Source organism: Linepithema humile, chromosome 6 (genome assembly GCF_040581485.1).
Source record: "Linepithema humile isolate Giens D197 chromosome 6, Lhum_UNIL_v1.0, whole genome shotgun sequence".
Taxonomy (NCBI): Eukaryota; Metazoa; Arthropoda; class Insecta; order Hymenoptera; family Formicidae; genus Linepithema; species Linepithema humile.
In genome coordinates this window covers 27,532,148-27,543,145 of record NC_090133.1, presented here as the reverse complement: position 1 = coordinate 27,543,145, position 10,998 = coordinate 27,532,148, and the positions used below count along the sequence as shown (strand labels likewise).

Genomic DNA, 10,998 nt, shown 5'->3' with positions numbered 1-10,998 from the left:
GAAGATTTTGCCGCCCCAAAAATTTTCTGATATACACGCGTGATCTTTGCCCGCGAAAACGTACAAGTTTATTACGAAAAAATTATCGCGGTGAAAATAATACGAATTATCGCGCGTCTACGGAAGTTTTATCGAATTGTAAATTTATCGCGATAATTCCGATTAGTCATCGACTGTTATAAACAACATGACGACGCACGTCGATGAATCACGCCGCGCGTGTAACGCGAAAATCGTAAGCTTCTTTCTCGCATTCTTCAAATTCCGCATGAGCTTCGCTTCATGGTGCGCGGAGTTGTGTAAATGCGGAAGCGCGATAAGTGGGATGTTGCAACGATTGTGAATAATGACTGAGTAATACATTAAAATACATACACTCTCTCCCTTTCTCCGGATGAATTCGCAGCTGCATTGTCCAGTTCGGAATAGCAAGCGTCTGGCCGTGCTTGATAGGCTTCAAAACTTAGCTAATATCACCGTTTAAAAGCCGAGCGTCCGCTTAACCTCCGGTGACCGTTGGTAAGCCATGCATTTGTGGCTTGCGGCTTTACTCATCTTTAGTCCTGTGAGTTGAAATTGTGGACCTTTCGACTCAATGGTATGGAAAACAGGCGCTTACTTGCGAATCAATACATCGCGAACTATCGGAGATAGTTGATAGTTGAATGAAAAGTCAATGTATCTTCGACAAAAGAGTGTTTTTGACAAAGCTGTGATATTTGTTTACACGCGGAAATCCGTTTCATAAGAAAATAAGATTACAAATTAATTAAAAATGTCTGACAATGAATCTTTCGACTTGCTTTAATCTTATACTATTTTCCTTTTCCGCTAGGCCTCTCGATTCTTCTTTTTAATTGGATCTTAGACTCGTTGGATGTTGAGCGAACAATACAGATTAAAGTAGTTGCGTACAATTTAATCGAGTATAATAGTGTAGAGCTATGAAAGCGCTTTCAACCTAATTCAATACCTACAAGACTTTAGCGACAAGTAGTTGTTACAACGTAGCCAGCGAACATTGTACACGCTACATCGTTCCGGTAACTAGAACTCGATTCTTTTTTTTATTTCGAGACTCTAATATGTAAAACATAATTCATATATTTAAGACACGTTAAAGAAAATGGCGTTCAATGGGCAGAATTTTTATAAATATATTTATTTTTACTCAGTAATTGAAAATTTTCTAAATAAATTTCATTAATTATTGCATCAAATACGAATATATGAGAGAAAAGGAGAGACGAGCGAAAAGACAGATGGTGTAGAGCGTGGCTAAAATTTAAAACAAATGTGCCAACAATTTTTCACATTTTGCGCGAGTCATGTCGCACAGTGACGTTGAGGCAACTTGGCAGGGACGAGTTGAACTTTCGCTGTAATAAACGCGTTACGTGAAACATATACTTTTTTTGTTGTTTTTATTTTTATTATCTTTACGTTGAAATGGGCAAAATTTCTATAAAACGTAGAGGTGATTATTGTGAAATACCGTCAGCGACAGCTGTCGCATTATTTACGCAACTGTCATTTCTAAAAGATGAAAAAAATTATTAAATATTTATATATCAGCACTTTGTTTATTTTTAAGTTATATAATGATTATTGCAACCTTCAAATATTAATTTAAATAATGCTGTAAAATTAAATAATTTTATACAAAACAATAAATTTTCTATTTTCTTGTTTTTTTTTCATCTTTCAAGATATTTCCGGAACGTCGCCAAGAAACAATAATGCGAAAGACAATATCTTTAAAGAATTGAAAGAAATTTTTTAAATTATCTACACTATGATATAGTCAGATATGTTGTAAGATAACTTATTAATGCAAATGTGTTAAAAAGCTTTTGCTGTAATGAAATTAATGAATTAATTATGAAGTTAATAAAATTTACTAATTTTTTTTCATTTCTTGATCACTTCTTTACTATATTAAAGTTTGATCGGAGGAAAAATTTCTCTTCGTAAAAAAGTTTGCCGCTATTTTATCGGAATTCGTTGTTGCGCCAAATTTTTGCAGTTCATCGCCCGCACGCAAATTTACGCAAAAACTGGCTACGTATCACACAATATTATAAAATAAATTACGTTTGAGTAAGCGCGATCACTTAATCCCTGCGCGAACTTAGCGTTTTGTTACTACGAGGCCATCAATTGCAATGCGGAATAGGAGCGTTTTAAGTGCAGATAATGCAGCGAAACTTTGAGATGTAAAAGCATGGTAAACTCTACTGATGCTTACACATTGAACTAATACTTTATACGCAAATATATATCCGGCGTAAAGTAAATAAGATATTGCTTGGAAACTACTCGCACCGCACCGAAACGTTCGCAAATTTAACTTCGTTGGGTTATCGTTCGCCATTTCGTCTTTACATATTATAGCGATCCGTGTAACAATGCTAGCCGTGTAACAATGTTGCAATTTAATAAAAAACAGAGCGCACACAAGCGTGTTTATTGGCCGTTTGATTTACAGCGTTTTTGTAAACACTCTATCATTCGACATTAAATATTACTCTTAAATTAATATTCTGTTAAATTAAAGTCCACACTTAAATTTGCATAATACGTAAGCCGTTGCCAAAAGTTTCTAGAATTTTTTATTTCTTAGAGCTCCAAAACAACCAATGTTTTACGATGTTCGTACAAACGCTGCTTTCTTCAATTTTTCTTTGCTTTTTAAAACGCAAGTAAAAATAACGCATAAAGGTTGAATATTTTCACTATCGTGCGAAAGCAGTGACGGTGAGTTTCGACAGTATCTTCGATCACGGTCCCCTTCGCGAAATAATAAATCGTACTTTGTGCGACATAATCCGCTTCGGTGTGGATCGCACCCTTCACGCGTGCATCATATCTTCTTTTTTTTACCGAATTGCCACGCAGCCGGTAATACGCGAAGGGTTGGCGGCATTCGTGCACTTCATCGTCAGGCGAGACTCCAGCCGCGCCGTCTTCCGATGAAACGATTAATCCAGAAATCGATTGCCAGTTCTCGTAGGTCGAGCTCGTCGACCCGTATCGCGCCGAGAATGCAGTCGCTGTTATCTATGTATGTACACAAGCGTCGGCATGCAAATATTTCGGCGCACGGCGATTATGTATCGTATATTCTAGAAGAATAATTGCGCTAATGAAGTCGCTTCACGCTTGATCGCTCTCGTTCGTTATTACGGTAATAGAACCATTCCATCCGCGATACTTGGGTAGTAAAATGTTACGATAACGCACGCTAATTGATACTTTCGCCGCAGTTGCGGCGTATCATTTAGATAATTTAATTTCTTCTAAATAGTATTAATCAAGATACAGTTTTGCACTGCTGGTGTGCGAAGCACTCTATTTAAAATCAGTGAAAAAAATAATAATTAAAGCGGATATCGGTAAAGAATTTTTAACTTTAATAAATGATTGGTTTAAGTCATAATTGTTTTTATTTTTAAAAACTTATATCGCGCGATAGAAAAACAAAAATTTTACCTCGATGCGTGAATCTATCTAAAAATAACGATCACGGAATATTAAATTATTTTTGCATTTGTAAGATCGGCTTTTAAGCTTCGAAAAACTTCTCTATATGCAGAGAGGAAAAAAGATTAAGAGAACGTCACGATTAGTCCGTCTCGTCTGTAGTCTATGAATTCCACTTGCGAAATAACGAGATGGCAGCGATTTATCATCTCTTGACTATTGATCTCTCTTGACTTCTGTATCAGCAACACGAGAGGAGCCTTGAATCCATTTAACATTCTTCAGTCTTTAATTGCTTCCGCTTTCTTGCCAATTACTTTTTGCTTATCTTTCCACTTTGCATAGTTTACACTCCAGTTTTATGACCCGCTCGTTACAGAAAAAAATAATTTACTACATTGACATTGTACTGTCTTAAACTGTCAATGCTCTTGGAGCAGAAATATTACTGCCACCAACTGCAATATGCGTGATCGCGATGCGATATTGCTTGTCAAAATAAAATTCTTAAAAAGATCGACACAGTACGTGCATTAATGTCTTATCATTACCGAGCTCATTATTAACGCTTGAAGAACTGGCGTACGAAATAGAGCGATACTCATAAAGATACATCGATATAACGCACATCTACAATTACTATCATAATTGAACGTATGTTTCGCGTACGGTTCTTTAAGCGTGCAAAATCTAACATCCGTTTCGCCGCGTCCCGTGCCCGATACGCCATACGATCTGTACGAAAACGGAATTTCGCGTGACACGTAGCGAAGTGCAGTGTCACAGCGGGGAACGCACGCACTGGGAAACTTGGTATTGGGAAAACGTTGCGTGCTCGGAATTTCATTGCAAACGTTACCGGCCGCACATCGCTGTTTGTCACGTCGCGCACTCTCGATGGCCGAAATACATATTTTCTGTAAATAAAATGCAATAATTCCAAAATTAATTGGGATATCGTAAACCTCAAACACCAGCTGTGGAAGGATATTAAATCCAGAATAATTAACGTACGTGCGAAAATGGTAATTCTGCCGTTCACGCCTCGTTAAGAGAAACGCGAACGGCTCTCGCGGTCGCAGTTCGTTAACATTTTGCAAAACAACGTGGCCACGTGTTCTTGCGCTCGACGCACATGTGTACGCCTGACTCGGTATTTTGCAGTCGTCGCTCCTGCGATCGGTTATTTGATGCGAAATGCGCCGGTTCTGGTAAGACGATCATCAAACCGGCGTCGAATTTCGCATACCCTCGGTGCGCGTTTCATCGATTTTCTACCACCTTGAATTATCGTCTAAGAGAGAAGCGAGCAGCGGCTCCGCTCCGAGCTGAACGATCGCGCTGAACGGAAATGTGGGGCAGAACGTGAAGTGGTCTATTCGCGCGAGAAAGAGGGAAACGGAGAACAAGATATGTATATACGTGTCCTATGGATCCTATTCGAGGGCGAATTGATGTGCGGCGCACATTGTGCGAAGATGAGTGTCGCCGGATTGTGACGACCCTCGATCGCGGCTAATTGCTCTTTCCTCGTTTTGCGCGGAAATTAACGCTTCGATGTGCGTTTAAACGTTGTTGACAAACATCGTTGGAACAAACGCTAATAATTTGAATGCTTTATAAACACAGTATAATTATATGTTAAGAAATCATTTCTCGTTATTTTCTAAATTAAAAAAATTTTTTTCTTTAAAAAGACTTGCGAACAATTTAATTACAAAAAAAACCTCGTTTTGCGCGGAAATTAACGCTTCGATGTGTGTTTAAACGTCGTTGACAAACATCGTTGGAACAAACGCTAATAATTTGAATGCTTTATAAACACAGTACAATTATATGTTGAGAAATTATTTCTTGCTATTTCCTAGATTATAAAAAAATTTTTTCTTTAAAAAGACTTGCGAACACTTTAATTATAAAAAAAAACCTGTTATTAATTTATGTCAATATATTACGTAGTCTAAAAAAATAAGAATTTTCAGATTAAGTAATCGATTTTATCAATTAGATTTATCAAGCATAAGAGACTAAATGTTTTTATCGTTAGTAAAAATAAAAGTGTGCATAACTTGCTTTCTTAAGCGTTATATCAACTTGCTTCCGCACTTATATCTATCAAGATTTTCAACTGCAAGGCTTTTTGCTTGTAATCCTCGTTCTAGTGGTTGCGTTTCGGCTAATGCTGGTGATGTTTTGCTCAGTAACTTCTACACACCGCCTGTACCAGCCGTAGCTTCTTGCTCCTTCCTGTTACTTGCGTATTATATTAAGCGTAATTATTTTATTGAGTTTCGACAAGTTTGAGCACAAGGCAGTTACAATCTCTCTCTAGTTAATATTTTAATCATCGTGTTGCTCTATTCACAAAACTGATTTGCGTATTAATTATGCGTAACAAATCATTATATGGATACTTGAGGAATCAATATTGTGATAAAAATATTTTTTTTTATCTAGGTATTAAATTTTCTAATAACTAGAACAATACAGGCGCGCGCTACGCGCGCGCACTTATTATGATAGTTTAATAACCGTTTAATATTATTATGATAATAATCTTCGCTGTCAAACTGTCAAACTGTCAGAATAATCGAGATAACCAATCAGCGTCGCGGAAAAGATGTAACAATACTTTCGAGACTTTCGAGATTTTTATACATTTAAGTATCGATCTTTCATGCCTTTTTTGAGAGTGGATATTTATATTATTTATACAGACATTATAAAAATGGTGATAAATTATCATATATATATAAACATGTACAAAAAGATAAATAGAAAAAGGAAAATTAATACATATAAATCACATAAAAATATGAAACATATAAAACATATAAATCATTGGTAAATTAATTAGAAAATTGTTTTAGCATTTTCTTTATTCTAAAATACATGAATAAATGTTAAATCTTTCTCAATTATACCCAAAATAAATTTCTATTAGCCTCTTTTTTAACATTAATTATGATTAATTGAGATTAAAATGTGATATACATGACTCAAAAAGAAGCAATTTATGTTTTGCGTACCGCTAAAAATAAATATTAAAATCACATTATATGAATATTGAATATTATTTCGCACAGAGAAAGCTAAATTTCGCGCAATCAACGGATGTTTACATATTACAATTTTGCGTCCCAAATATCAAATGTTGAATGGAGCATGAAAAAAAGGTGCTCACATGAAGGAAAGAATATGCGGAAATGGAAGTAGAAAAACAAGGACAAAGTCGCGAGACAGGACGACTGTTTTTAGGTGGTGGTGATGGTGGTGGTGATGGTTGAGCGCCACTGAGGTCTCGCCGATTCCCCTTCTCCTTTATCCTGCGCCCGCTGCCTGGCGCGTCGCGCTGCCAGTCGGCGGCGGGCTCTCGTGGCGTACGTATCGTGTTGTATTGGGTTAGTGTTTTCTCCCTCCTCTTCCCCTCCCCCCATCGCTCGTACATTATTCGCGTAACCGACAGTGATTACGCGACGTCTCGTCTCGGAGTCGCGACGCGTCGCGTCGGCACGTGCCAGGGCGTCGAAAAATCCAGCTCGGGAAGAGACGATTTGAATTCTGTAGTACGGTGTCGGTTCCCGTTCTCGGGTCGGTGCGTTTGTTTTGACATGTGTGTGGACTGCCATATTGGATTACCGCATCGCTGCTGTCGTCGTCGTCGTCATCAATGCTGCGGAACATCTAGACGTGAGATGCAACCACGGTGCTGAAAAAGGTAAGCGCAGGACGCGATGCTCCCTGCCGGCGCGTCGAAGACGCGAGGCGTCGTCCTCGTTTCTACGTACACGCGCACGGAAGCGCGGCGTTTTCGGGTCCGCTCAATAACGAGCGTCGTCGCCGACGCGCGAACGGCACGGGCGAGAGTCCGCGTTTAAGCATGATGTTCCGCGCTCTGTCTGACGCAAGCGTAATGATCAATGTCAACCTCAAAGTCGTATTCGGGCAGCCGCGTGTGAATCGAGAGATGCTCCCCGGCTGGCCGTGGGCCGCGCGTTTTCGAAGCTGAGACGAGCCGAGCGGAGCTCTTCGATCGCGTGACGCGCGAAATGGCGCGCCGCGTCTCGCCGCGATCTCACTCGCTTGTTCGCACTTGCAATCTCGGTTTTTTGGGCCGTATCGAATGCGATTTAATGCAGCGTATCGATTTTCATTTCTTTATGTTAACATGAACGCAACGCTCGCTTTATAGACGAGTCATTTATTTGGAAAGTATTGTGAATCTAATTTTGCGTTATCAATATTTTACCAAAATTTGCATTGTTTTAAAATTTTAATTACATTGTTATTTTATAAGTAAGTTTGAATCTAAATGTACGAAATACGGAATACTGTTCGAAACTCCGAATTCGCTTTTAGCGATTCAATGGTTGAGCACTGAAGCGCACTATAAATGATTGCTCGATTTATTATTATTTATTTTGTAGTCGCTGTGAAAGGTAGAAAAAGCAACATTATGTACGCTAGACTTGCTTATCGCTTACGACTTGAGCTAGTACGAGGGCAATATACGCGTTTCGATACGGATCTCAAGAAGTGAACGCTGCGTTTATTTTTCTCGCATCTATTTAACTACCTCCACTTACAGGCGGAAACAATCTACTGCTCCGTAATAGATTGCGCTCCATCATTTTACGGTAACATTTCAATATCCTTCAATCTGCTTAATCGTAAAAATTTTAGATAGATTTTACAATACATTGTCGAGATTCCTGTATTCTAGCAAAAGTGAAAAGAATTTAATCCTACTAGCTTGGCGAGTCGAAAAAGAGAATTCTATACGATGTGTTTGAAATTTAACGCATGATTGAAAAGCGATGTTATATTATGGATGAGCTAGATACACAACACTCTCTTGACTCGATTATAAAGGTGAAAAGTGAACGTTCTCTTCCGCGGCGGCGACTGGTTTCTCGCCAAGGATCGGTTTCGATACAGGCCGACGAGCTCGTGTAACTCGCACTCGAGTTACATAACGCAATTACTCGGGTGATCCGTAATGACGACGTGAATCACACCTTTCGCTCGCAGATACGATGAGCCATACGCGACGCACATACGGCGGATGTAAACGACTCTTGATTGCGTAGGAGAGCGAAGTGATATCATTCGCGAAGGTGCTCGTGAATACACTGTATTCCAGCTATGCGTCATTCGTTCGACATTGAATATCGTGTCAGCGATAAATTCAGCATATCGTGACTCCCGATCGTTGTCATTGACCCGTCTAGCCGATGTTTTTGCGTACAAACAATTCGCAAGTTGTCATTACTTTGTCCATGATTATTCATAGAAGAGATAAAGTTTTATTTTACGTTCTAAATTTTTCAGACACGCTCTTGACTCGATTGTAAAGGCTAAAAGCGCGCTTTGTTTCGATTTTACCTGTCGATTTTCTCACGAATCTTTGTCGGAGTCAGTTTCAGATTTAACGGTACAAATCGTTCCGTGAAGAGAGAGCCGGCTCGAAACACAACGCGACGGACGCGCGAACGAAAGAATGGCTTTTCTTCTCCGGCTTTTACGTCGGTTCACGCGCAGTCGACGCTAATATTTTTTGTTCGGGACTTGCGCAACGGAAAGAAATAATGGAGATCGTAACAAGTTACGGTCGTGGCTTAAAATTAGACTCGATGCACAAGTCTGCCTGCGCGCGTTGCTCGATTCATTTGCGACGGCTCGTATTCGTGTTCCTCTTTTGGTCACTCTGTTTCGCCGCGGTAACAAAGGAAGGCAACGAGCCTGAAAGCAAAACAGGGGAGCAGGAGGAAAGAGAAAGAGAGTAGATGCGTGCGGTGTATGCCGCGTTCATGCGCGCGCGCGCGCGCGCTCGTCTCGTGCGTGACGAAAGAGCGCGGAAGGGTCGCGAAGACGCAGCTGTACCGAGGTTTGCACGGGGATTTAAATACGTGCGTCGCGCACGTAATCCCGTAATCCGGTAATCAAGCCGTCATAAAAGGTTTCGGCGTTCACACGTTTACTATAGCGGGGCCGCGAGATCATTCGTTGATCTCGAGAGAAATGTCGCGTTGCACAAGGTGAGGCACGTAGCATGAGACCGCGTCTGAATTTTCTCAAGAATTACATTGCTATATATATATATATTTTATACAGAAAAATCAACATTATTTTCATTAAGTTAAGTGACAAGAAATATGTATACGGAGCAGATGCATGTAATGTCTTTGTACACCTACGCTTTCATGAAACTTTTATGAGAGTGATAAGAAAAGTAAGAAAAATACTAGCTTGAAAGATTAAAAGACGGAATTAAATTTATTAAGGAACAGTGTGCTTTGTATATGCACTCAGTCTTATTCGTAGCTTTTAGAGCTTCTATCTAGATGAATTATTCACATTTTCTCGACGTATGCAACTAAATTGGTGAATAACGAAAGACAGCATCAATTTATAATGATAATATTGAGAATAATAATTATTGATAAGGAAAAAGATGGAAAAATTAGAGAAATAAAAGAGCACATATATCACTGAAACAATGAATTACCAACAAATCGTAGCCTCTTTAAGTTTCATGAGACGAAAGTCACAGATGGAGGCAACTCGCAGCCAAAAGATACGGAAGTGCCCCATATTATCCCCTATCCCATATTATCCAACTTTTCCCTATCCATAAATCCGCAGCTGCTGAACTCGAAATAACACAATATCAAAATTCGATAAGCATCTACCGCGAAAAATAATTGTGATTAATGGACATTTTATACAGCATAGTTTGTGTAATCTAGTATATCGAAGTTGCACTCTAGAGAAAAATTGAAAAGATATTTGGAATATATATACTTTGTTACATGTATTTGAGCTAAAGTAAATACACAAAAAAAAGAATAGAATTACTTGGAGACACTTTGGATATTCTCGTGTTTCTCCTGTTACGCAAACATCGCCCGTGTAACATCCTCCACAAAAGAAGTATAAAAACATTGAACGTGACCTGATTCACTTAGGTTATTCATAGCGGTACACACTCTCGCAAAAGTTTATTGGAGCATCGTGTATCTAACCGAGTGGCAGATTGAAGATGACGCAAGCATACGAGAGAGAGCTGTGAAAGAATTAATTCGTTGCCGAGCGTCATTCGAACGATACGCCTGCCTACGCCATACGTAATTTCGTTTTATAGTCTTTCGGATGTAAAAGATAATTGGACCTTGTCGGTATTATTGATCCGCGTTATATTAAGCGCGACAAAAAAGAAATTACCCGAATGTACATTAAAGTGCAACATTACTGTCGGAATTATACTTGATTTAATTAACGGTTTGCGACGGGAAGAAAATGATCAATTGGAAACAGTGTTAATTGCAATTTTTCTCTCTTTTATTAAAATTTCTCTATTTCCCACGTTAATGAGAGAGATTAAGGGTTAATTTTGCTTCCCCTTAGACCGCAAGCTTTGTGAATCTCTGTACAAACTCACCGCGAGAGACTACTAGGGGTTTCGCCTTAATTAACTGCCCTAAATTTGCGCACGCGCGCGGAGAGGGAAAAAAA

General features: G+C 39.1%; 1 protein-coding gene across 4 annotated transcripts in view; it reads left to right on the top strand.

Annotated features, from left to right (window-relative positions):
- The first annotated feature begins 6,643 nt into the window (after positions 1-6,643).
- Positions 6,644-10,998, top strand: part of LOC105671270 (uncharacterized) — a 123,179-nt gene continuing 118,824 nt past the window's right edge. For 2 of the 4 annotated variants that reach the window (XM_067357442.1, XM_012365257.2), the window contains exon 1: positions 6,647-7,201. The gene's annotated coding sequence lies outside the window, so the exon portion shown is untranslated. Of the gene's footprint in view, positions 7,202-10,998 lie in introns of all 4 variants that reach the window. The other 2 variants (XM_012365258.2, XM_012365256.2) reach the window with 2 other exon arrangements.